The 26,356-nt window shown below is 41.1% G+C and overlaps 2 pseudogenes across 1 annotated transcript in view; one reads left to right on the top strand and one right to left on the bottom strand.

The window, feature by feature from the left end:
• Positions 1-26,356, top strand: part of LOC147004907 (protein DBF4 homolog A-like) — a 386,595-nt pseudogene that overhangs the window by 346,201 nt on the left and 14,038 nt on the right. The window contains exon 7 of the transcript XR_015046882.1: positions 23,991-24,170. The product of XR_015046882.1 is annotated as a protein DBF4 homolog A-like (transcript). The remainder of the gene's footprint in view (positions 1-23,990; positions 24,171-26,356) is intronic.
• On the bottom strand, positions 11,967-23,069 carry LOC147004908 (sperm motility kinase X-like; annotated as a pseudogene).

Below are 26,356 nucleotides of genomic sequence, written 5' to 3'. Positions count from 1 at the left end.
TGTGGCTGTCTGTTTCTGTTACTTATTTGTTTGTTTCTTTCTTTCTTTATTAAGAGGTTTTATTCATTCATTCAATCATTCATTCATTCATTCAGAGGTAGTTCCTGTAACCCTTATCAGAATAGGGCCATTCTCATTGCTGTCATCAGCTTACCAGATTGATTCGTATTTCTAATGCTTTGAAAGTATTTTAGTCACTTGCCTTTTGCTTCAGCTACATCTCATGCTCACTATTGTCTGCACTATGTACACAACCCTACAAGAGATACTTGATAGAAAGTATTGACAGTAAATATTGGCTAATGGTTAAAAATATGCATGACAAAGTGAATAACCATCTGAAGATGAAGGCTCGATTGAACTTAACTAATCTTTGTTTAATTAGCTTTGGAAAACTGACTTTTTATAGAACAACTGTCTGTCTATCAGAGTTGTTCTAGATATTGATAGTCAAGAGTACAGATGAAATTGATGGGTTGAGATAGTGTATTTTCTCCAGTATGTTTTGAGTCTCTCACGCATGGGTTTCATACATTGTTTGATATTTACAAGGTTTGGACCTTCAGGTTACAGAAATAAAATCATCACTGAGCAAATGTAGCTATTAGACTGCACCTAACCGCCTATTTGAACTGTTAGCAACTGCAAAGTATATCAGGCATTGAATTAATTGTTATGAATTTAACTCATTTTTTCAAGAAGTTATTCATGTTTTCTGAGACGTATCTTTTCTGTGTGAAATGAAAGACCACAGTACAAATACAGTCCCAGGTCCTTTAGTGTTGGTGGTTTGTATTGAACACTGTAGGGCTTATTACCCTATTTTCTAATAACTAGGGACTTACTGGTACGGAAAAATCTGTACACTAAATTTGAATCAGTGCTGTGCCATTCCTCCCAGAAATCTAAATTTTGGGTTTTTTTTTTCTTCTTTTTTAGATTACTATAATTACATCATTTCCACTGTCCTTTCCTTTCGTCAGCCTATTCTTTATGTCCCTTCCACACACAAACTGTCATTGACATGCACAGCCCCATTTTCTTTAAATCTTGTTTCATACGTACGTGTATATATGTTTCTCTCAACACAAATACAGCATGCTCTCTTCATGTAATGTTATTTGTGTGTTTGTGTCTTCAGTAGTTTGAAATTCAAAAACAAATGAATGAAGTCATGCTTTTGTGATGCATTGAGCACTTTAAAAGAAAAGAATTGAAGCAAACTCATGAATTCATTAGGAATTAGACATTTATTTTCTATTTAATAGTGTAAGAACTCAAAATGGGGGCTGGAAGAGATGGTTCGGGGGTTAAGAGCACTTCAAGAGGTCCTGAGTTCAATTCCCAGCAACCGCATGGTGGCTCACAATCATCTCTAATGGGATTTTATGCCCTCTTCTGCCACGGACTGGCCTCAATCAGCCCCTCAACCCACAGAAGAATCAGAGTCCTGCAGTGGGCAGGGAGTTGGCAAAAAGTAACAGATGTGAACACAAGGGAGTGTTGATCTGAATGTAATTTCTCAAAGCGAGCATCAGACTTACATATTACAGAAGAAAACAAAGAAGTTAGGTGACACATCAGCCAAGGTACATTGAAGTTATCTGACACAAAACAGAGAAATGCATACAAAAAGACTGGCAGGTACCAGGCAATGTTTACAACTGAGATAAGATCAGCCCTATCTAAAGTCAGCTATTCACAGGAGCCAGGTGAAAGGTCTGATGCAATGCTAGTCTATTGTTAAACCCACCACCAGGGGTCCCTTAGTAAATACCTAATTATGGAATTCCTCTGGGCCTAGTGAAAAACATGCACTAAGGGAGTTCAGTACTACTAACCCTTTCATAATATAATACTTTAGTTCCTCCTAAGAGCACAGCTGTTCTTTCTGCTATTATGTAATGTAGGCTGCCATTCATGTCTGTAATGGGAATTCTAAGTATACTTTGCTAAGGTTGCCCTGAGATTTCTAGCTCCTATCCAGTATAAATACTACAAGAAAGCATGCAAGACCATCCACAATATTGCAGGGACAAATTTGGATCATTCGTATTATGAGAATGCTAGGGTTCCAGGAGGATAAGGTTCTGTGAAACATTTTTGCCTCAAGACTGCTTCCAAACTTTTGGGCCTGCCACACAGTCTTTACTGAAGTGGGTGTGGCACTCTTCTGGTGTGTCTGAGGAGAGCACCAGCGTGTTCATTTATATAAAATAAATAATTGTAAAAAAGAGCTAGAAGTAATTTTAATTTCCATCTAAATCAGATTAAAGAGGAGTATAGATTTATAGTTTGTGCAGCTTTTGCATGATAGCATGGGAGCAATCCAGGTTTCATCTCATAATGTTAAAAGTCAGCCTAACTATTTTGAAGGACACTTAGGTTGTTTATCCTGGGATGGAGAGAGGTACACCAAGAAGTCTCTAGTAAACAATTGAAGTCATAGTTTGTTTTACTGTCTGGTCAATGGAGGAACAGAGTTGAATAGCTCTGTGGGTTTTTTTGGTTTTTTTTTTTATATATATTTTATTACGTATTTTCCTCAATTACATTTCCAATGCTATCCCAAAAGTCCCCCTTACCCTCCCCCTCTCCCCCATTTCCCTATCCACCCAATCCCATTTTTTTTTTTTTTTTTGGCCCTGGATTTCCCCTGTACTGGGGCATATAATGTTTGTGTGTCCAAAGGGCCTCTCTTTCCAGTGATGGCTGACTAGGCCATCTTTTGATACGTATGCAGCTAGAGTCAAGAGCTCTGGGGTTCTGGTTACTTCATATTGTTGTACCTCCTATAGGGTTGCAGGTCCCTTTAGCTCCTTGGGTACTTTCTCCAGCTCCTCCATTGGGAGCCCTGTGATCCATCCACTAGCTGACTGTGAGCATCCACTTCTGTGTTTGCTAGGCCCCAGCATAGTCTCACAAGAGACAGCTATATCAGGGTCGTTTCAGCAAAATCTTGCTAGTGGATATTAGCCCAAAACTTAGGATACCCAAGATATATAATACAATCTGCTAAACACGTGAAACTCAAGAAGAATGAAGACCAAAGTGGGGTCACTGTACCCCTTCTTAGAATTGGGAACAAAACATCCATGGAAGGAGTTACAGAAACAAAGATTGGAGCTGTGACGAAAGGATGGACCATCTAGAGACTGCCATACCCAGGGATCCATCCCATAATCAGCTTCCAAACGCTGACACCATTGCATAGCTCTGTGGTTTTAATCAAGGAAACTCTCCATGCTGTCTCTCCACAATAGGTCTTGAACATCACATTCCTAATGTTGATAGTTCTCTCCAACATTTTAGGGGAATTTTTGTAAATAGAGATATATCTCTGCAGAGGACATTTTAAGTGCGTGTGTGTTTGTTTTATGCTTCTCAAAATTCACATACAAAATAATAGAACATAAAAACTAAAAAATAAATAAATTTTCAGATGCTAAGTAGGGTCCATTCAGTGGGTTTGATTGATATGAAATCTCTAGATGAAAGTCTTTTTCCAAAGGTATAGATGTTCAACTGTTTTATACCATTCACAAATGCAATTCATCATTAGAGCTATAACAGTAAATTTAAGGTCTAGCTTGACACATCTGTTATGGCCTGCAGGGTTCTGTTTTAGTAGGTCTTTCTTACATTACATAGTTTGTAATAATGAATGGCTTTATTACAGAATGAAGAATCACTCTATTTTACAAGGCCTTTGGACCATTAAACACATAATTTTAATGCAAAGTTTAGGCAGTTGCTTTTATTTAGCACTGCAAACAGACAATCTATTTAGAATTAGATGCTCCACTCTGGATGTGGAGTGGGCTGTAGGCACAGCCTTCTCTGTCCTTCCTTCCTTCCTTCCTTCCTTCCTTCCTTCCTTCCTTCCTTCCTTCCTCCTTTCTTTTCTTTTCTTTTTTCTTTTCTTTTCTTTTTCCTTTCCTTTCCTTTCCTTTCCCTTCCTTTCCTTTCCTTTCCTTTCCTTTCCTTTCCTTTCCTTTCCTTTCCTTTCCTTTCCTTTCCTTTCCTTCCTTCCTTCCTTCTCTCTCTCTCTCTCTCTCTCTCTCTCTCTCTCTCTCTCTCTCTCTCTCTCTCTCTCTTTTACTAATATTACTTTTATTACAGTTGCTCTTTTAAACATTTCCTTTGCTATGAAACAAAGGATACTTATAAACAAAATAAGCCTGTCCTTTCTATCTCAACATCTGGCACCAAAGTCGTTCATTTGAGTAGTGAGCTAATGTTGACACATTAATATCACTCATGTTAATTAGAGACGTGTATATACCCTTCCAATATTGTCAGTGGTTTCACTGGGGAAATCTCTTCCTGAAAGAAACCAGCAGATAGCGTCAGATATGGGAACTGCACTTAGACTGATTCAAAGATCAAGCTACAGTTAGAGTTCTAAATAGGAGATGGGTCTTTTGTTTTTTCCAAGGCAGGGTTTCTCTCTGTAGCCCTGGCTATCCTGGAACTCACTCTATAGACCAGGTTGTCCTCGAACTCAGAAATCCACCTGCCTCTGTCTTCCAAATGCTGGGATTAAAGGCATGTGCCACCACTGCCTGGCTTTTCTTTTCTTTTCTTTTCTTTTCTTTTCTTTTCTTTTCTTTTTTTTTTTTTTTTTGTCTTTTAATAATGTCCACTCTGGTTTAAATGGTGACATTTATGACACCTCATTTATCAATGGTTGGTGATTATTTCATGGAAAAATGCAATCCAATTCACAAGGTTCTAATACAAAAAAGAATAAAGTTCTTGCATTTTTAAATATTTCTTCTTTATTACTTTACACTGTTCCTTTATCAGCTATCCTAAGAAATCTTTATCTAGAGATTTTATAATTTTAGATCTTACTTTTAGAACTAAGATTCATTTGAGTTCACTTTTATATCTGCTGTCCATCATGGATCCAAGTTTATTGTGTGAGTGTGGATTTTCACTTGGTCCTGCCACCTGTTGAAAAGTAATCTTTAGCCAAGCACTGGTGGTGCGTCCCTCTAATCTCAGCATTGGAAAGGCAGAGACAGGCAGATCAATGTGAATTGGAGGCCAGCTAGTCTACAGAACAAGTTCTATGACAGTAAAGATCACACACACACACACACACACACACACACACACACACACACACACACATATTCCATCACCATCACTCTGGGGCAATAGGAGCTTGCCAACAGAGAAAAGAACTCATAACGTGGAGTGAACTCAGACCCTATGAATCTTAGAATTCAGAAAGGCAAATGTGGAACCATTCCCTGCCACCTCAGCCTGCACTGGAACATGGAACCTCATCACCCCACTGAGAGGACCTCATATGACCATAAATCATGTAGGAAAAACACATGGTGTCCTCTTTAAAAGATTAGTACTTATAAGCATTTGAAGACATTGAACTTAGGAAGACACAAAATGGAGAAATTCTGGAAATGGAATATCTAGGTAAGAAAACAGGAACAACAGATGCAAGCATCACCTATAAAATACAAGCGATAGAAAAGAGAATCATAGGACTGAAGTTACAATAAAATATATCCATCAGAAATGTTGAATTCCAAACATCCCTGATACGAAACAACAGGAAACTGGGATACCATGAAAAGACCAAACCTATGAATAATAGAAAGAAAAGGAGAAGAACCCTAGTTCAAAGGCCTAGAAAATATTTTCAACAAAATCAGAGAAGATAATTTTCCACTCTAAAGAAGGAGATGCCTATAGAGATACAAGCAGCATACGGAACAGTAAATAAATTTTACCAGAAAGAAGGCCTACAGAGCCAATGGACTGGACTCAAGTAGACTCACTATCTGGATCTGAGTTAGATACTCTTCGTGTATTTTATGGTTGTGTAGCTTAGTGTTCTCACAGGACAGAAAACTGTGGCAGTGAGGGCTTCTCTGACCCTCTTGGATGCGCTTAAGACCCTCTTCCTCCTCCTGGTTTACCTCGTCCAGCTGTGATACGAGGGTTTGTGCATAGTTTTCATGTAACTTGTTAGTCCATGTTCACTGGATCCTTGAGAGGCCAGCTCTTTTATATCAAGGGCTATGGAGGAGGAGGAGTGAATATGATAGAGACAAGAGGTGGGGAGGGGAACGTGGAGGAATGGAGAGAGGAGAGACTGTACTCAGCATTTAATGTATGAGAAAAAAATGAATAAAATAAATTTAATAATGGAAAATCACAAAAGGATCCTGAAACAAGGAACACTATATTTGAAAGGAAAAAAAAAAACTGATGAGACTTGTTAGGACTCTGTCTTCTCTCTCTCTCTCTCTCTCTCTCTCTCTCTCTCTCTCTCTCTCTCTCTCTCTCTTTTTCTGTGTGTGTGTGTGAGTGTGTGAGTGTGTGTGTGTGTATGTTGTGTGTCCAACCAGATGTAAAGAATACCCATCAAATGTAAAGTTTAAGGGCAAATGCATATTCAGACACTAGAGGTGGACGATTTGTGAGGGCTTCAGGATCTCTTTCAGTGTGAATGGAGTAGTAATGATGCTTTGGAGACCCGCAGCAGAGCTGTAGGGCTAAGCTGTCTCTGTCCACTTTATATTTGCTTATGGATTCCAATGGACACTCATGGCTTATCAGTTCTGTTGCTACCTCTAACTTGAGCAAACATATCTATTGGTCACGTGCAACATGTCAGGTCCTCTGGTCCTTGCTCTGCCTTCAGGACCATTGACTTCCGGCTGACAGGTAAACCTGGAGCCAGCCAGCTGAATTGACATTCTCACGGTGCATGAAGGTTCTCTAAAGTCTGCTGTTGCTTCTCACATTCCTTGGTAATCACCAGCACTCCATGGATCTTTGATCCAGGGGCTCTGAGTCCTGTGGAGAGGAATACACTGGGCCATGGCAATTGTGGGACTGGTGCCCAGCATGGGTGTCCCTACATGGCATGGGCAGAATGAACAAAGGCAGAACTCCTTGCCAGAATTGGCATTCAGTCCTCAAGGAAAAACGTTTTCTTTCTTTCTTTCTTTCTTTCTTTCTTTCTTTCTTTCTTTCTTTCTTTCTTTCTTTCTTTCTTTCCTTCTTTCCTTCCTTCCTTCCTTCCTTCCTTTCTTCCTTCCTTCCTTCTTTCTTTCTTTCTTTCCTTCCTTCCTTCCTTTTCCTTCCTACCTTCCTTCCTTTTAAACTAGTTCATTAATGGATGCAAATTATAGGTAGACAAAAGGGGTAAAAAAAAATAAATAAAAAACAAAAAAACAAAACAAAACAAAAAAAAACAACAACAAAATCCAAGTTGAGTTAGTGCGGTAGGTGGGTCCCTTTGGTGCCTCCTGAGGAGGTTAAGTCCTGTGGAGTCTCAATGATTGACAGCTGTGGAAGAAAGAGCGCCACATCTACCTGTCCACATGACATCAGCACACAAGGCATGGCCAGAACCCCTTTGACATCTACATTCTAATGGCCAAATACTCAAAATAATTCTACCAAATTGGCCTGCAAGCATGCCTTCTATTGTCCTTCGTTATTCTTGCAACTTTCTCTAGCTATCCTGGTGGAGTCACAGCTCTGCCACTCCACTGTAACCACCATGCTTCCTGGGATCTGAGCAAGCCTCCCGTGTCAACCAGCACTGTGCACACTTGAGCAATCATTCCTCATCCAGACCAAGAGCCTCACCTTTGTTCAGCTTCTGCTGTAAGACTCCTGGGAACCTTAGCTTACCAGAGACCCCTGAGTGAACAACATGGAGCCTGGATGGATGCAAAAAGCAAGAGGAATTTATTGTTCCAGTGCACAGCCTATACATGAGTGCATGTATAGGCTGACTTCTGATTTCTCCAAGTCTCTAATAGAAGGCAAACGTTGTACAAAACACTCAAATGATTCCTTAAATGGAGCTCATATTTCCCTTCAGTCTAGTTTAGAAACCAAGAAGCTGAACAACCTCCTATTTCAGCATCTTCATAATTATTTGTGATGCCATAGTTAAGAGGTGATTGGGAAAGGGAAAGTTATTTGAATCCTAGTTATTCATCTGCTGCATTTTCTATTTGTGTATTTTTTATGTACAGATATAATCTCAGTTCTTAGCCCAGACTGGCATGGAATTTTTCTATGTAAACCTCAAATGGTGGTTAAAGGAAAATTGGGCACCTAATGTACAAGATTGTATCTAGATCTTTGTCTCTGCCTGCATAAAAATCAACTCCAAATAGACTGAAGACCTTAAAGAAGATCTGATACTCTAAAATTGATATTAGAAAAGTAGGGGAAACAAACTAAGGTCATAGCATAAGTTAGCATTTGTGAATTGAACTGCATTTTTTTCCAGGAAACATGGCAAACCATTGATAATTGAGTTGTCATAAGTGTCACCATAGGAAACAAGTGTGGACATTACCAAAGGACAAAATAATTTGCCAGCATGTGAAATAGAAAACCCTAGCACAGTGCTGGCAGAGCAAACATCTACACAACCTTCATAAGACCTCCTGTGGAGATTCCTCAAAATGTTAATGCATGTCTCCTGCGAGGCTCTTCCAGTGCCTGGAAAATACAGAAGTGGATGCTCATAGTCATCCATTGGATGGAGCATAAGGTCCCCAATGAAGGAGCCAGAGAAATACTCAGGGAGCTGAAGGGGACTGAAGCCCCAAAGCAGGAACATCAATATGAACTAACCAGTCCCCTCAGAGCTCCTTGGACCTATACCACCAATCAAAGAAAACACATGGTAGAACTTGTGGCTCTGGCTATATTTGTAGCAGACGATGGCCTAGTTGGTCATCAATGAGAGGAGAGGCCCTTGGTCCTGCAAAGGCTCTATGCCCTAATATAGGGGAATGCCAGGACCAGGAATGAGAGTGGTTGGGCTGGGGAGCAGGGGAAGGGAGGAGGGGATAAGGGATTTTCTGAGGGCAAACAAGGAAAGGGATAACATTTGAAATGTAAATAAAGGAAATATCTAATAAAGAAGAAAGGAGGGAGGGAAGGAAGGAAGGAAGGAAGGAAGGAAGGAAGGAAGGAAGGAAGGAAGGAAGGAAAAGAAAGAAAAAGAAAGAAGAAAGGAAGGAAGGAAGAGAGACAAAGAAGGAAAGAAAGAAAAGAAAGAAAGAAGGAAAGAAGAGAAAGAAAGAAAGAAAGAAAAGAAAAGAAGAGAAAGGCAAGCTCTGGAGTCAACCAGTGTGCAGAGAACTGATACAGAACTCTACACAGTTCCTCACAACACCAAGAGGATCTGCCAGATGGCACATGCTGGCTGCGCCTCCTCAGGAAGAGACACAAGCTTGTTTAGAGTTTCTTTCAACAGTGATTTGGTTTCAGGAAGCCAGGGCTCCTGTCATCTTGGAAACCTCTCCATCTCTAGTTCATGTGGCAGCACAAAGCATCCCTTCTGCCCTGAAGAAAGCTCTGCTATCTCAACAGGATATGAGTGGCTGGGCAGAAATACAAGCTGTGGGTTACCCAGATTTCAGGCTACAAAACACTGTTTTGTGAACAGAAGTCAGGACCCTGGTGAACATCTCCATACCCAATTATAAAGAGATTTTGAAGACACTGAGATAGGAAACTGCAGAGGGAATTAGAACTCATATGAATTGATCTAAACCAAGTCCTTTCACAAGGTGGCTACTCTACCTCCACATGTCTATTGAGAGAGAATGTATTTGGCCTTTCAAATCCAGGAGGTGCAACCTGTCACAAAAGTACCAAGGATTCTGAACAGGAGGGTCAGAAGTCGGTAGACAGCCTAGGCTACATAGCAAGACTTTGTCTCATAAAAAATAAAGGAGAGAATTGTGCTTAACTTGAGTAGACTTGAAGGACATTAGGCTAAGAAAATAATCTACCAAATAGAGATCAATATTGCCTAATTGAAGCCTAAAACACAAATCTCCACTACTGATAAACAATAGCATGATGGAGAGATGTTTACAGGATGCATTCTAGACAGTATGTAGGAGGAAGAGGGCAAATATGTAATGCACAGGGTGAAGACCACAGTGCATCATGAAGATCAGTGTGCTCTCACCACTGGAAAAATGGTGCTTTGGGAAGACAGACATGTTAGCTTGTTCCAGTATGCAGACGTTTATATAGATATAAAATAGGACACGGTAACACACAGTTCAAATACAAAAAGTTTACTGTAGAATAAAAAAAAAATAGTCTGTGTATTCCGAGTTGTTTAAACCATACAATTTGTGTCCAGGTTCCACCATCTGATACTCTTGGAGACACTTGTGCCTAAGCAGATCTTAAACCGAGGTCTCTGGATATCCTTGATGGTTGATGGTTGATACAATGCCTAAAATCAGAAATCATTCATCCTTCAGTATCCAGGACCTTTTTAAAAAAATTATTATTAGATAATTTCTTCATTGACATTTCAAATGCTATACCCAAAGCCCCCTATACCCACCCGCAGCCCTGCTCCCCAACCCACCCATCCCCACTTCCTGGCCCTGGCATTCCCCTGTAGTGGGGCATACGATCTTCACAAGACCAAGGCCTCTTCTCCTATTGATAGCAGACTAAGCCATCCTCTGCTACATATGCAACTAGAGACACAGCTTTCAGGGGTATTGGTTAGTCCATATTGTTTCTCCTATAGGGTTGCCGACCCCTTTAGCTCCTTGGGTACTTTTTCTAGCTCCTTCCTTAGGGGCCCTGTGTTCCATCCAATAGATGACTGTGAGCATCCACTTCGGTATTTGCCAGGCATTGGCATAGACTCATAAGAGAGAGCTCTATCAGGGTCCTTTAAGCAAAGTCTTTCTGACATATGCAATAGTGTCTGGGTTTGGTGGTTGTATATGGGATGGATCCATAGGTGGGGCACTCTCTGGATGGTCCCTCCAGGACCTTTTTAAAGGCCATCTTCATGGTTCATTTCTGCAGGAGACCATACACTACCCAAAGGAAAACCTTGCTGTCAGACCAGAGGGTCTTACTTGTTTTCTTACAACAGGTTCTTATCCATGATCATGCTTGGAAACAGGTCCTGCTCTGGCTTCAACTATTAAACACTTCCTATTTCACTTTGGCTCCACTCAAAACATACTTGGTGGACTTTACCTTTTAAGCTCTCGGATGCCCTGGGGTAGTGTGCACCATGATATGATCTGGCTTCACATGGCTCCTATGAAGATGAACTGGTTAATGTTTCAGATAAGGGTGTAGACAAGGCAAAACAAATTTGGAGAGACAACTAGAGTCACAAAAAATATGATAATACTTTGTTTGGAATACAGATTCTCTCCATTTCAACTAATTTCAATAGCAGCAAGAATGCCAAAGGAATGCTCTTCTCTCTCTCTCTCTCTCTGTCTCTGTCTCTCTCTCTCTTTCTCTCTCTCTCTCACTCCCCCTCTCTTTCTCTCTCACTGTGTGTGTTTCTGTGTCCGTGTGTGTGTTTGTGTGTCCCTGTCTGTCCAAATATGGTGAGTTGTAAGGGTATCTAAGTAATGGTGAGTTAGAAGCAAGCTGACTAGCAAGCCAGGATGGTTTTATGAGCTGCACCATGAGCAATGTCATCTTGGACACAAACACAAGTAGATCAGTTCAGACACTCTGGGGTCCTACTCTGCTTCCAGTGTCCACTTGCTCTTCTAATGTCTCATGGGTACATCTGGAGACAGGCAGCTGATGATCTCTACATGCCTGGAAGTTCCTCTGAGGTTTGGTTTCCCAATGATGACCTGCATGCATGTCATGGTACCTTGTTTCCAGACTTACTGAGATCTATGGAGTACTTTGCTTGGCTGGCAAAACTGTGGAATCACCAGCCAACATGAACCAACCTAGAGGGCAAAGTCAGGACAATCATGAGTTCATACCTTCCTCCCACAATCCATGCTCAGTCCTCAGGTTGCAAAGGACCTGAGAAGGGTATCACACAAGCCAGACACACTCTGTTAATCTGCAGACAGAGGAAGAATTTGCCCTTAGTTTCGTACTGTGATGTAGAGATGGTCCCACCCCCGCCTCCCAGCATCCAACCATGGGAAATTCCTCCCTGGCCCTCTCCTGTATCTGTGTGCATCCTCAGTAGGCTGCTCTTCACTCTCTGGTATCAGTTTTCAGGGAGCACAGTGCCTGTAAATGCTCTTCAAACAGACATAAGAAAGAGAGATCTTAGTAGAAATCTTCAGGACTTATGCTTCACTGTGCTGGCCCTGTGCTGGCATGGGCTGTCAGGCTGGTTCTTCCCGAGTGCTCCACTGATCCCTTCCCCCACCCTCCTCCAACACCCTGGCCAGGCTCAAGACACTGTCCTCTGCCCTCTACATGTGGTGAAGTTACTCACAAAGGATACCGTGGGATTGGATTTATCAGTGATAATACATTACCACCAACCCCTAAGATGTATATTCTTGTAACCTGTTTATTTCAAAGCATATCATTTAGTCCAGAAAAGTGTTCAGTGAGTGCAAGCATTTGCTACCAAGGGTGGGGACGTTAATCCATTCCCTGAGACAGATAGGGTTGTAAAGACAGAACTGACTCTGGCTGGTTAACTTCCATGCACATACAGTAAATAAATATTTTTTTCTTTAAAGAAATTGACATTATTTTAAACAAAAAACCTAGAGGTAGAAGTGTATTGTAGTCTCTCCACTTACCTGGTACCATGGCTACCTCCATGGCTCTTTTGACTCAGAGCCAGGCAGGCCTCTGTTGTTGGTCAGGGTGCACTGCTTTGGATTGGCAGGCAGCAACATAAAGTTTGCAAGCCTCTTAGAAATCCGTTCCTTAGGGTCTTCAAGGCCCGTCTTCGAAAGGGGGCCTGGGGCGCAGTCTGACACCTGTCATGGAGGTGTCCCTGGAGTGTATTTCGGGAGGATGGTCTGGACTCTATCTGTTGTAGAGCAGGACCCTCACCCTTGGCCTCCTTCCTGGAGAATGGAGGTGATGTAACTTGTGTGTTCATGATGTCCATTCGTCCAGGTGTAGTAACAATGTGGAGCTGTCCCATGAGGTTTGGATCTTCCAAAGACTTTCTAGTAGACATTTCTTCTGAGGTGTCACTGATCTCTGTCTCCCAGATGCTCTTCATGTAGTGAGCCTTCTGGACAAGCTGGGGGCTGATGCTGTTGAGTGAAGTTGTCTGATTCTTGAAGCAGTTCTGGGTGGGTGGCATAGAGTGGCTCATTGTAGTTCTCTTTCCCTTCTCAAAACTGATGGTGGAAAGGATCGGCATACTAGTTGCCCTCCTTACTGCTACTTGGTTTTTTATGGTTGGCTCTGTGTTTTCCAACATTCTATACAGGGCCTGGGATCTGTTTTTTTTGTTGTCTTGTCTTCCTGTGGTAATGAAAGACCCCCGGAGGGCAGACACTCACTCAAGCCTCGGGACAGCCGCGCACCCAAGAAGACACTGAGACCGAACTTAAGATGTAGAGAGTAAGATTTAATACAGCAACGACAAGAAAGCACATAAAAAGCACATATACCAGAGCTCTGGGGTCGAAACTCATACACCCAGCATGGTGTAGAGGAGAATCGACGCCCGGCCCAAATTTTTCACAGGCTTTTATAGGAAAAAGCCAGGGGAAAAGTACAAGTTTTACGTCACCAAGGGGTCGTGTCCTATATTTTGGCAATGTACCCGATCTATTGGAACATTCTGGGGTAGTACCAGGAGGCCCCTATCTCAAAACTGTTCTTGGAACAGTCCTCAGTTAGGAGGGGTAGGACTAGGTTTGTTCCAGGAGACCCTTATCTAAAAAATGTTCCTGGAACAGTTTTCAATTGGGAGGGGGTCGGACTCTGGGGTAAAGAGTTCAGGAATGTACTCTGGGGTAAAAAGTTCAGGAGTGTTCCGGGAACAGTCTCTAGATGGGAGGGGTAGGAGGACTATGAGTTGAAGAGTTCAGGTGTCCAGTAGTTTTCCTCTTTCAGTAACTGTTGCTGTTGTTGTTGTTGTTGTAGCATTAAATAAGTAGCCATCACCGTGTTGAACTTTTTCTCCTGCAAACTTTCTCTTATCTCTTCTGGATTGTATCCCAGGACACCCATGAGTACGATTATACTGGGGTCCGGGTGGCTTTCAGTGTTCTCTCCCATGGAAGCTGGAGAAGCTTCATTGTCATATTTTAGCCACTTGAATCTGGCAATCTTTTGAACTGTTGGCCTCTCTCCAGGGTTGACAGTTAGCAATTTGACTATCACATCCCAAAGTTCTGGTGAGAGACTAAAACTCCTAGAGTACTTTCCTGCAAAGATCTTCTGCTTTGTTGCTTCATAGCCATATCCCTCGAAAGGGAGGCGCCCTGTGGCCATAAAATTAAGTACAACCCCCAAGCTCCAGACATCAGTGGCCCGACCATCGTACCCTCTACCTTCCAGCAGTTCTAGGGCACAGTAAGGGAGGGTTCCACAGAACTTGACCAGCTTCTGGCCCGTGATTGATTATCTTGGTGCCCAATCCAAAATCAGCAAGCTTTACATCTCACTTGTGAGGGAGACAGAGAGGTGTGTGTGTTTCAACCTCATAGACAAAAGCAGATTTCGATCTCAGTGTTTAATATAAAAAAATTTCGTTATAGGGAAAATTCCTAAGAGGTGCGTATGTGTCTAGTAACTAAGTACTAAAGTGCAGGTTGTGTTCGAAAGTTTAAAAAAGTTGTTTGATTCTCATCTGCTTTTAAAATAAAAGATGAATGGCAGAGTCCTTAGTGGGCTTAGGTTCTTATATGTAAACAAAGTGCTTGAATCCCTCGTCTAGTTCTTTTAAGTACTAGACAAACTATGAAACGGAAATGCGAGCATTATTAACCCCTAAGAATTAGGTTGTTTATTCTAGATGAGTGTGTGTGGCTACCTAGATAAATAAGCTTTCAATATTTAAAACACCTGTGTTGGGTTTTTACCGCCCTGTTAATTCCCCACATGAAGTTTACACCATGAGAAAGTAAGTTTTCCAGAACGGCTCTATAGAATTCCTGCTTCAGACACGGAACAGGAGTAAATAATAACTATTTTCTGCTGATTCAGCTCTTGTTCTCCAGTATAGAGTTTGTGGAAACCATACAGGACAGTTTGCCTTCATCCTAAGTGGTAATATTAGGGACAACATTTAGATTCTAAGGACTTAATTTGTTATGACTAGTAATGTTTCCTTTCTGCAATAAAGATGTTGAACATTTTTTTGTAAAATAAATTAAAAAATTTGTCTGCATAAAATGTTGCCTGATTCTTTTGTAATCACAGGTGGCATCCAAGACAGAAATGAAAAGAATCGACCATCCTTGAAATCCCTGAAGGCTGATAATAGACTGGAAAAATCCAAATATAAGCCCCTTTGGGCAAAAATATTTTACCTTGACTTGCCTTCTATCACCATATGTGAGAAACCACAAAAAGATATAAAGGAACTCGGAGGGGTAAGTGAGAACCGCACACCCACCGGAAGTTGAGAAAAGTAATAATTGGCATTCTGTAATATAAATTACCAGGGCGTTTCATTTTGGAAATTACAGCGATTTAGCAGTAGCGCTTTGATGAGCTATTGGTTATTAGTGAATCACTTGGGAACTGGGAGTGTAACCCAGTGGTCTAGCACCTGCTGACATGTGCAAGACTTTCTGTGTTCAAGTCCCAACATCAGAAGATAAAGAAAACTTTTTTTTAAAGCCTTTTGTAGCCTGATAAAATGTCAAGTTTCTGTGATTGGTGGTTTGGTATAAACGAGGCTCCTATGTCCTAGGAAACCTGCCTTTTCTTTCAAAATACCAGGAGCCATTTGACTGATGGCTGACGGGAGCTCTTATGTGTTAAAATAATTCTTTAGTTTTATACATATACACATACATGTGTGTGTATGTATATATATATACACACGTATGTGTATATGTATAATTATTATATATGTGGCATATAATTTAGTAGTGTACACATGTGTGTATATGTATACTTACATGCCAGGAGAGAAGTACTCAGTCAGCAGGCACCTGTCATGGAGGGAACAATTTTCGAGACAGGGTTTCTCTGTGTAGCCCTGGCTGGCCTGGAACTCACTCTGTAGACTAGGCTGGCCTGGAACTCAGAACTCCACCTGCCCCTGCCTCCCGAGTGCTGGGATTAAAGTCACGCGACACCACGCCCTGCAGAGTAGTAGTTAAAGTGCCTTCCCTGTCGCATCCATTTCTTTATGATTAGAAAACTTTGGCAAAACTCTATAAAGATTTCTTAGGTGTAATGTTAATGTGACCTAAAATCTAACAAATGTGGTTATTATGATTTTTACTGTTTTCAGAGGTTTCTGCTGGACTGAAAGTTAGCAGTTTTGAACATTTTGTTCCCAGACTGAAAGTTCACAAGAATACTTCACGAGTTTCTTAGAGTTCCTCATTAATGTGATATTTTCCTGCCTGCCCTTGACGTTTGCCTTCATTCTTTGGGAGGCAGTTGATGGAATCTCACTTTGACTATGAAAGGCACATGGATTTCACTCTCTCTTGGTCAGTTACATTCATATATGAACTGTGTTGCAGTCTGTTACTCCCGTTACCCTCCTGCCCTTGCCCACTCTCTTCTGCATAGCTAGGTCCACTGCCCCCCTAAGCAGCCTATTTTCCTCCTGTCCATTTTGTTGACTTACTGTTTTGTATTTATGGTAGCATTTATCATAATGACAGTATGGCTGCACTTCTAAAGGTCATGGCTGATAGACCTGCTACCATCAGCTGTATTCCTATCAACAGGATGTTCATGTTCTCAGGACATCATAGATATGAGTAAAGACCCCTCTTTTTCGCAATGAAGTGCTACCTGCTAAGCTTGTAACATGATACGCCACCATTATTTTAATATCGGTGGCTATGCAGTAGTTGATAGCTTTCTCAACTACGTTGGCCATTCTGTTAACTTTGGGTATAAAGAACTCATGTTTAGATTTGTGCTTCTCACAGCAGATGCTTCAGACGATGTTGTATCTCTAAGTCCAGCTCGGGAACCCACAAATGGAGCTTTGACTAAATGAGCAGTGTCATGTTGGTGCTGGCACAGGAATCACTTCCCTTTCTTTCTTCCCCCATCCTCACAACACCTCCTAAGATACTTTCAAGAAACAAATTTTCAATTACTTCTACCACAAATGGTTGTTAGAGACCATTTTGACTTTATACATGTCAGATTTTACCCTTTAAAGGTACAAGTATCTCAGCGGCTGTCCTGAAAGCATGAGTTTTGTAGCGCTGCGGCAGGGGAGTTAGCCTGACCATGAAAGTGATGTTTTCCTGAGGTGAGCTCTCCAGGTGTTGTGACGCCTCTGATTGCCTCCAATACAGAGAAACCTCTGCTGCATAAGTTGTGTTCTTGCATCTGCACCCTCCCCTTAGGAACAACCAAGTGCTGGGCTAGTGAGGTAGCCTGCAGGTAAGGGAGGGCATGTGCTGCCAAACCCATGGCAAAGGAGAGCACTTACTTCCACAGCCCACCACCTTTCTTGTTGGAAAAGAAAGTACCTACTTCTGGTCTTTGCTGTTTAATTCACTGATGTCAATTTAGTCCTTAGGTCCTGGTTTCTGTCCATATTTAAAGGTACCCAGTTTTATCAAATTGTCATTTATTTCAATGGTTCTCTCTTCCTCCAATGTTTAGTTTTATTTAACCTGTCTATCCTTTTATTTTCTTTTGCTTTGGATCGCCCCAATGGTGTCATTGCTTAATTGATCACACATATTTGTTTTCTGTGAGTCTTAATGAAACTGTGCTAAAAATTTGCAGAGGACATTTGTGATAATTCAAGTATTAACTGTATAGCAGTCAGTTTTCACATAATAGTGAACCTTCCTTTATAGTGTTAGAAAAATAGCCAAATGAAAGCCACTTAAGAAGGATAAAGAGAGCCGGGCAGTGGTTGTGCACGCCTTTAATCCCAGCACTCAGGAGGCAAAGGCAGGCAGATTTCTGAGTTCGAGGTCAGCCTGGTCTACAGAGTGAGTTCCAGGACAGCCAGGGCTACACAGAGAAACCCTGTCTCAAAAGAATCACATGAGTAAAGTGACACAAGGACAAGCCTGAGGTACAGACATCATGCTTTTCCATAGAGACACATGAATAACAACAATTGAAGTAAACTCAGTCGTATCCACTTCACTTGGGAGGGGCACATTCAAAAATACATTCCAAGAACAATTCTGTGCTTTGGAAAAACTGAGGTCACAAGATTCATCTTGTTTCTTGGAGTTTTCTCAGAAGCACTCAGAATTCTCACTTGACTCCATTCTTGGACTGTGTTCCAACAGGGTGTAATACCTTGTTACTTTATGATCCTGATCACAAACAAGTATAATTTTTGTGTTTGCCCATTAAAATGTAGAGGCAGCAATTTCCAATCAGTTCTCTGAGTATGGTTTTCAGGGCATACTATTGTGCTTTTGTTAGACTCAAAAATGAATCCTATGTCTGTCTTTCCTGGAGCTCTAATCTAGATAGAAATGGCATGGTATTGTGTGAAAAACCTTTTCCTAGGGAAACACAACACTGTTGAGATATCTGTTCACCCCAGATAGGAATCTTACGACCGAGCAAAGTATGGATACCACCAAAGTCTAACTTGGTGGAGCAGTGAATTTTACTGAGGTTCCTTCCAGGAGCAGAAATGAGTCAGACAACAGCATCTCCAAGGCCCTCCTCAGCATGAATGACAGCTCACAAAAGCTGGGAAACCTGGAGCACACTGAACACACTGCAGGCAACTCAGCTGGTTTCTGCTTCTTCCAGGCAGCTGGTCTGGTCTCAGAATCTTTGCAGCTTTTCTCCTATAAGAGTCTTTACAGCTCAGCTTCCTTTTGTCTGAAAGAGATTCTCAGCTTTTGTCTCTACTCTGTCTGGGAGGGGCCTAGGGAATCTGGTCACTTTCAGGGACTTCCTTAAAGTTCTTTTTAGTAGTTTACCTTTCTGCTTCAGGAGCTTCCTATAGAATGGAATGTTTCAGTCCCCCAAGAAACTTACACAACCCATGGGTACAACTGATTGTAATTTAATACAAAAATCAAAGGAAAGGGGAGATTAGTTCTACCTGAAGGATTGTAGAGGACATTGTGTGGGCATAATAACTAAATAATTATAGAGCCGCCCTGGGAATATGTAGAAATTGCTGTTAGGATACAGATGGACATGCTTACCCACCATTGTGAATCAGTACAGTTAATGTTTGAGCTGAGTCTTGAAGGAATGTTAGGAATGTACTTAGTAAACTATATGCACATTATAGAAAGAACATACTTAAAATATATGCCTGTATAGGTGTGCTTGTGTACTTAATGCTACAAACTCCCTGCAAGTGAAACTGAGATGTGGATGTGGCAAGAATCGCTTATGTTAGAACCAGATTATAAAGGGCATTTTCTTCATGATACAGGATAACAGAGTAGTGTTGGGCTTTGGAAGGCAGCAAGGTTCTTGATGTAAGCAGTGTAACTGGCTGGCCTGGAAGTTTATAATCTTCCTGCCTCTATTTCCCCGGTTCTGAAATAATAAGTCTGAGCCACACACAAGAGAAGTGGTTTCCGGTTTGCTTTCCTTGTGGTTTTGTGGCGGTGTTATTTTGAGAGATAGTAAGTTAGGGTTTCTCTGTGTGTTTATTGTGCCCAAAACTACCAAGGGGGGGTTGTTGTTTGTGTATTTTAAGTTATGTTTGTGTGTTTGCTGTATAAAGGCAGTGCAGGTGCCCAAGGAGGACAGAAGGATGGCATCAGACCCTCTGGAACTGGAGTTAGAGAGTTGTGAACCGCCGTGCATGTGCTGTGAATTGAGCACAGGGTCTTCTGCACAAAGTAGCAAGTACTTTATCTGCTAAGCCATTCCCGCTCTCTTTTTTACGTTTTTACACTAAGAAGTTTTAATTCCGTTTCAATGAAATTAATACTGGGAGAAATTTATGGTATTAGAGTTGTATAACATTCAGTCCAGTGAGTGAGAACTCAGAAATAAACTATTTTATATGTAGCCAGTTGCCTACTTATTTTTGTTTTTTATTGATAAGATCATTCTGCCAGCCAGTTTCAGGAAAGCTGGATATCTACATGCCAAAGAATGAGTTTGTAAATTTACCTTACATCACATATGGAGCCAAGATACACATGTAAGAGGCTTCCAATACTTAGAAAATACCATTGACAGCAAATTAAAAGTATTCATAAGTTCAGCTTAGTTAAAATTAACAACTTCTCTATCTCCCAGGACAGTAACGAGAAATCACTAAATGGTAGAGAATATTTCCAAGTCGTTTATGTTCCTCCAATTAACAGTGTTTACTAGGCCTACATGAAGCTCTGGGTTCAGTCGCAACCACTGCAGAAAACAGTGTCACAGACCAGTATTCCAGCATTCAGGGGTAAAGGCAAGAAACTCAAAAGGTTATCCTTAGGTCAAGGCCAATTAGTCTTGTTTCCAAAGAAAAATGGTATATTCAGTATCTAGTAAGTGTATTCTATACAGAATATGTGAACATTTCAACAGAAAGCTAATCCAATGGGTAAAGGGGGCTGTAGAGGCTCAGCAGTTAAAACCTCTTATTCATACAGAGGATTTGAGTTCAGTTTTCAGCACCCAACTGGTGGCTCTAAATCATCTATAGTTCTAGGAGTTCTGACACCTTCTGGCCTCAGCAGGCATTGGGCACACATAACAGATAAATAGATGTATGTATACATGTAAGCAAACACATAAAAATGAATAATGGGTGAAGGGCCTAAATAGATATTCAGCCCCACAGCTTTGTGATTGTCAGGTATATGCAAGGTTAAACTCGTAGGCATGCCTATCAGTTACTGTCAAAGAACCAGAAAATAAACATATTAGCCTTCACAGTTTGACTTATCCACCATTTCTGGGAATGTAAAAGGCAACATCTGTGCAAACAGTATGGGCAGTTTCAAGAAAGGGGTTCCAGCAATTTATGTATCTGAAAGAGTTGAAAGTGGGGTGTCAAAGAGATAACTGAACACCTGCAAGCTGACCAAGACATGGGGAACAGGCTGGTGAGCAGGATTCGTCCATGTTCTTCAGTTCCTTCCTTCAAGCTCCTGCCAGGGATGCCCCTAGAATGGCCATTTTCAACCTGTGGGGCTCAACCCCTTTGGGCTGTTGGTTTATTATTTTACTATGTTCTTATATCTACCACCTTAATCCATTCCAACCCCCCAACACAAGGTAGGAGAGGAAGGAGCTTAGAGTGGAAAGGGGACATTGACCTGTAGGATACTTCCTTCAGATTTAGGGTCTGCACGTTCCTAGAGACCAACCCAGTCTTCATTGTTAGAATATCCAGCAGTCCAGCAAACCATCAATTGCAAACACAGTGAACCAGCAGCAACAAAGGGGACAGCAACCACATAGGCCTGCTCAGGGTTCTCCCCTGCTCTGGGGACCCTCTCCAGAGTCCCCAGAATTAAACTATATGTTACTGGCAAAAATCACGTCCTGCTAGAGCAAGAGACAAATCATAGTTAACTGCTGTGGCCAAGCTGAAGCAGCCTACAACCCACCCCTGGGATTAAACATGTTTATATAACATAATTGGGTTTTTAAAGAAACCAATATTTTCACTACATTTGGGAGGGAGTCAGTTGACCCTTTCACAGGGGTTACCTAAGACTATCAGAGAAAACAGATACTTACGATTCATAAGAGTAGCAAAACTCCAGTTATGAAGCAGTAACAAAAATAATTTTATTGTTAGGGTCATCACAACATGAGGAATTGTATTACAGGATTGCAGCACTAGGAAGGTTGAGAACCACTGCCCTAGATGACAGACAGACTGTTACCTGCAATGATAGCTGAAATAAACCCCTTCCTCAAGTTGCCTTTGGTCAGGGTTTAAGCAAATTCCGACAAGGAGGTGCTTCTCCCCATTGGATGTTCTAGCCTAGCACTCACAGTTATCTCTCTGCTTCCTGACTGCAGATACACTGGCTCAGCCTCTTCATGCTCCTGCTAGCACACCCTCTCTTCCACGGTGGATTGATGAGATTCCCTCAAATCTGAACCAGAATAAACCTTTCTTCAGGTTATTTTTGTGAGGTATTTGGTGCCTGCCCATGAGAAGTGTAGTTAATACAGTGGCTGATCACCCTGCCTTAGATCTTTTTCGTTTGCATAGACTCTGGGGCTTGATCCTACTTTATGACCTCGTTTAACTTTGAAAGTCTTGTCTGCAAAGACCATGGAGCATGCATCTCAGCCGCTGTGACCCTTTAATACAATTCCTCCTTTTAGCAGAAAGTTTTTTTGTTGCTACTTCATGACTATTTTGCTACTGTTATGAGTCATAATGTAAATACTGATAAACAGGATAGCTGGTATGTGACTCCCTAATGGGTTGTGACCCACAGGTTGAGAACCCCTGCCCTGAAGCGTATATTTTCACCTTTTTTTAAAATTATTTTTTATTTTAAGTATATGAGTCATTTTATCTACATATATCTACACATGTGTTTAGCACATACATACTGTGCCTGAAATGGTCAGAATAGGGCATCAGATCACCTGGAAATGAAGTTACAGACAGTTGGGAACCTCCGTGTGGGTTCATATGGACTGAATCCTGGTCCTCTGGAAGAGCAGCCAGTACCTGTTGAGTCATCCCTCCAGCCCATTTTCACCTTAACTTACCACACAGTTGGGACAATTTAGATGAACGTGTGTGTGTGTCGGTAAATTGCTGGAAACTTAATAAAGTTTAAAAGGCAGTATTTTATAAATTAGCATTTACATTCTTTTCTACTTTTATACAAGACCCATATTTTTTTCAATAAACAAATAGTGATAATTTATTAGCTGGTCAATGAAAATGAATGTTGCCTAGAAAGGAAAGGGAAAAACAACTTGCATTTCACTAAGGTTGTTCTTGCCAACAGCTAATTCTGAGTCAATGGTAGCTTAAATTAACTTATCACAAACTTTGGTTCATTTTGGTTTTAGTTCTTTAGTTTTATGTAGTTTCATGTAGTGTGTATGAATGTGCCTGCAGTGCATATGATGTGTACTCTCACATGGAGGTCAGAGAACTTGCAGGAGTTGGTTTTTCCTTCTGCTGTCTGAGTCCAGGTGCTCGAGCTCAGATAATTAGGTTTGGTAACGAGGACCATCGGCATCACCATCAAGCATCCGGCTGCCCCAAGTTACTTACTGCCTTTCATACTGTGAATCATTAGAAATTAGAACTGGGAAAAAGTCTTATGACTATTAGTCACTTCTGCTTGCTTCTTAGTATTGTGTCAATTGTATTTATATGTATGTGTTTTAATAGAACTAACTAGTTCAATACCCCTTCCCCTGGGTGATGGTGATCTTTAATAACAGCATGCTGCTGTGTGTGGTGGAGTGCATGTTCTGAAAATTTTATGCTTGTGAGAAAAAAAGGTTCTTTCTTCTGCTATTAGGAAATGTTATAACGTTAATGATTGAAACTGATGTGCCCGGTACATGTAAATAAAATTTGAAATACAATGGCCGGCTTATACTAGCTGCATTTCAGATGCTTACTGTCCACGTGTAGTGTTACATAGTACAGGCAAAGAAGAGTTCATCTCTGTAGGAGGCCTTGCTGCTGGGACTCCAGCAAGTCACTTCCACTGTCATCTCCAGTGTATGTAGATAAGTGCAGGAGAGTGCGTGGACTGCATTAATTAGGATAAAATACTTAAGAATAGTACATAGCACATGATATTATTAATGAAACTCCCATTATATTTCCTCAGAACTATGGGCTCAAAACTGCAGCGTGAAAAGCATCAATTTGTAAAACATTAGATTATAGCTGGGCGTGGCGGCGCAAACCTTTGATCCCAGCACATGGGAGACTGAGGCAGGCGGATTTCTGAGTTCGAGGCCAGCCTAGTCTACAATAGTGAGTTCTAGGACAGCCAGGGCTACAGAGAAACCCAGTCTTGAAAAACCAAAAACAAAACAAAACAAAAAAACCAAGACATTAGATTATATGAAATTGGAATTTGTTCACAGTATCTTTAAAGAGCTTTGGAAAAATTTATTATAAATTCTTTGTTTTCTTCTAGCGAGTTGAAGAATTTCTCAGCAAAGATATCAGTTATTTTGTTTCAAATAAAAAGGAAGCAAAGTATGCACAGACATTGGGTCGCCTTTCTCCTGTACCAAGTCCAGAATCTGCATATACTGCAGAAACCACCTCTCCTCATCCCAGCCATGATGGAAGTTCCTTTAAGTCTCAAGACAGAGTAAGTGTGTCCTATATGCTTTGAGCCTAGGGCAAAGTGGATCTCATGGTTTTCTCTTTGTTTTAAGACAAATAAATCCCTCTCAGACTGGTTTGAACTCCCTCAGAATTCTTTTTTTTTTTAATTTTTAATATTTTTTATTACGAATTTTCCTCAATTACATTTCCAATGCTATCCCAAAAGTCCCCCATACCCACTTCCCTACCCACCCATTCCCGTTCTTTTGGCCCTGGCGTTCCCCTGTACTGGGGCATATAAAGTTTGCAAGTCCAATGGGCCTCTCTTTCCAGTGATTGCCAACTAGGCCATCTTTCGATACATATGCAGCTAGAGACAAGAGCTCTGGGGTACTGGTTAGTTCATCATGTTGTTCCCCCTATAGGGTTGCAGATCCCTTTAACTCCTTGGGTACTTTCTCTAGCTTCTCCATTGGGAGCCCTGTGATCCATCCAATAGCTGACTGTGAGCATCCACTTCTGTGTTTGCTAGGCCCCGGCATCGTCTCACAAGAGACAGCTATATCTGGGTCCTTTCAGCAAAATCTTGCTAGTGTATGCAATGGTGTCAGCGTTTGTAAGCTGATTATGGGATGGATCCCTGGATATGGCAGTCTCTAGATGGTCCATCCTTTCATCACAGCTCCAAACTTTGTCTCTGTAACTCCTTCAGAATTCTTATTCTTTCTGCCTTAGTGTCTCCCAGGTCCTGGAGTTACAGATGTTTGTCTGACACTTGACTCTGGGCTTCCAATAGCAGGGTTACAGTGCATAGATAGAGTGGTTATAAAAAAGATCTGTGGCTTTCTCACCTAATGTTTCTGTCTTTTTGAAAGGTGATTAAGTTTTCCTTAATAATATAGTAGTCAAGTTGTACCCTGATTCCTAAAGCATGCACTTGCACTTTAGACAGGTAGCTTTTGTTTTCTAGAATAATTTACAACTAAAGTTAATAGCCAGCCATTCTTTTGAAGAAAAGAAAAACTTGTAAATCTTTCAAGGTAGATTAACTGACCATCTACAGCATACTGACTGTGTACAACATATAAGTTAGGCATATTTTTGCATATCCAGAAGTTGATGGGAAAAACAAAATAATATTTTGTGACAAGTAGAAAATGTTTGTGTAAATACTGTATGAATATTAGTTTTTTGACAAAGATGATGTGGTCTACAAGGTCTACAGTGGTATGCTGTTTGTCCCCTCCCATAAAAATAAGTTATGATCCGTGTTTAAAATTTTTCTGACAGTACATTGAAGACAAAATGAAGGGCAAACTGATGTAAATACTTAGAAAAGAGAGTTAGAGATAAAATGCTTACTGTATCTAAATTGTTATACTACGATATAATTAAATGGGCATTTGAAGCATAGCCACATGAAAAGCAGTTTGAATGCAGAGAGAGCAGAAAGCAGGAGTTGCAAAGGCGGTCCTGTGAGAAAGGGAGAAGAGTGGGTCAGGTTGTGCAGTAGTGCTGTTTGGTAAAAATGTAATACACTACCAACAAGCTCTTGATGTGTTCATGGCCTTTTAACTGCTTTTCATGCTGTCTTACTTTAAAAGGGAAATAATTTATAAAAATTGTGTATAATGTTTTTCTTAAATCTTTTTTTAATACAAAGCTGAGCCAGGCCTGTTAGCCCAACTCCTTAGGAATGTGAGGCAACCTAATGAAGGAGCTAGAGAAAGTATCCAAGGAGCTGAAGGGGTCTGCAACCCTATAGGAGGATCAATAATATGAACTAACCAGTACCCCCAGAGCTGTGTCTCTAGCTGCATATGTAGCAGAGGATGGTCTAGTCGGCCATCAGTGGGAGGAGAGGCCCTTGGTCTTGCAAAGATCATATGCCCCAGTACAGGGGAATGCCAGGGTCAGGAAGCAGGATTGGGTGGATTGGGGGGCAGGGCCAGGTGGAGGGTATAGAAGACTTTTGGGATAGCATTTGAAATGTAAATGAAGGCAGTATCTAATAAAAAAATTTCAAGTTCATTAAAAAAAAGCAGTGTGAGGCAAGAGTATCATAAGTTGAAGGGCAGCTGGGGCAACTCAGTGAGAGCAGATGTAACGTTAAGGCTTTCGAAGGATTGGGGATGTAGCTCAGTTGTAGAATGCTTGTCAAAATACAACACCCAAAAGGAAAAAGAATAAAATCTCAAATTAACCTGAAAAGTGTAGATTTTTTCTTGT

This window comes from Mus caroli, unplaced genomic scaffold (assembly GCF_978045245.1).
Source record: "Mus caroli unplaced genomic scaffold, Mus_caroli_1 scaffold_4, whole genome shotgun sequence".
NCBI lineage: Eukaryota > Metazoa > Chordata > Mammalia > Rodentia > Muridae > Mus > Mus caroli.
The sequence above is the reverse complement of the archived record's forward strand: the minus strand, read 5'-3'. Positions and strand labels throughout refer to the sequence as shown.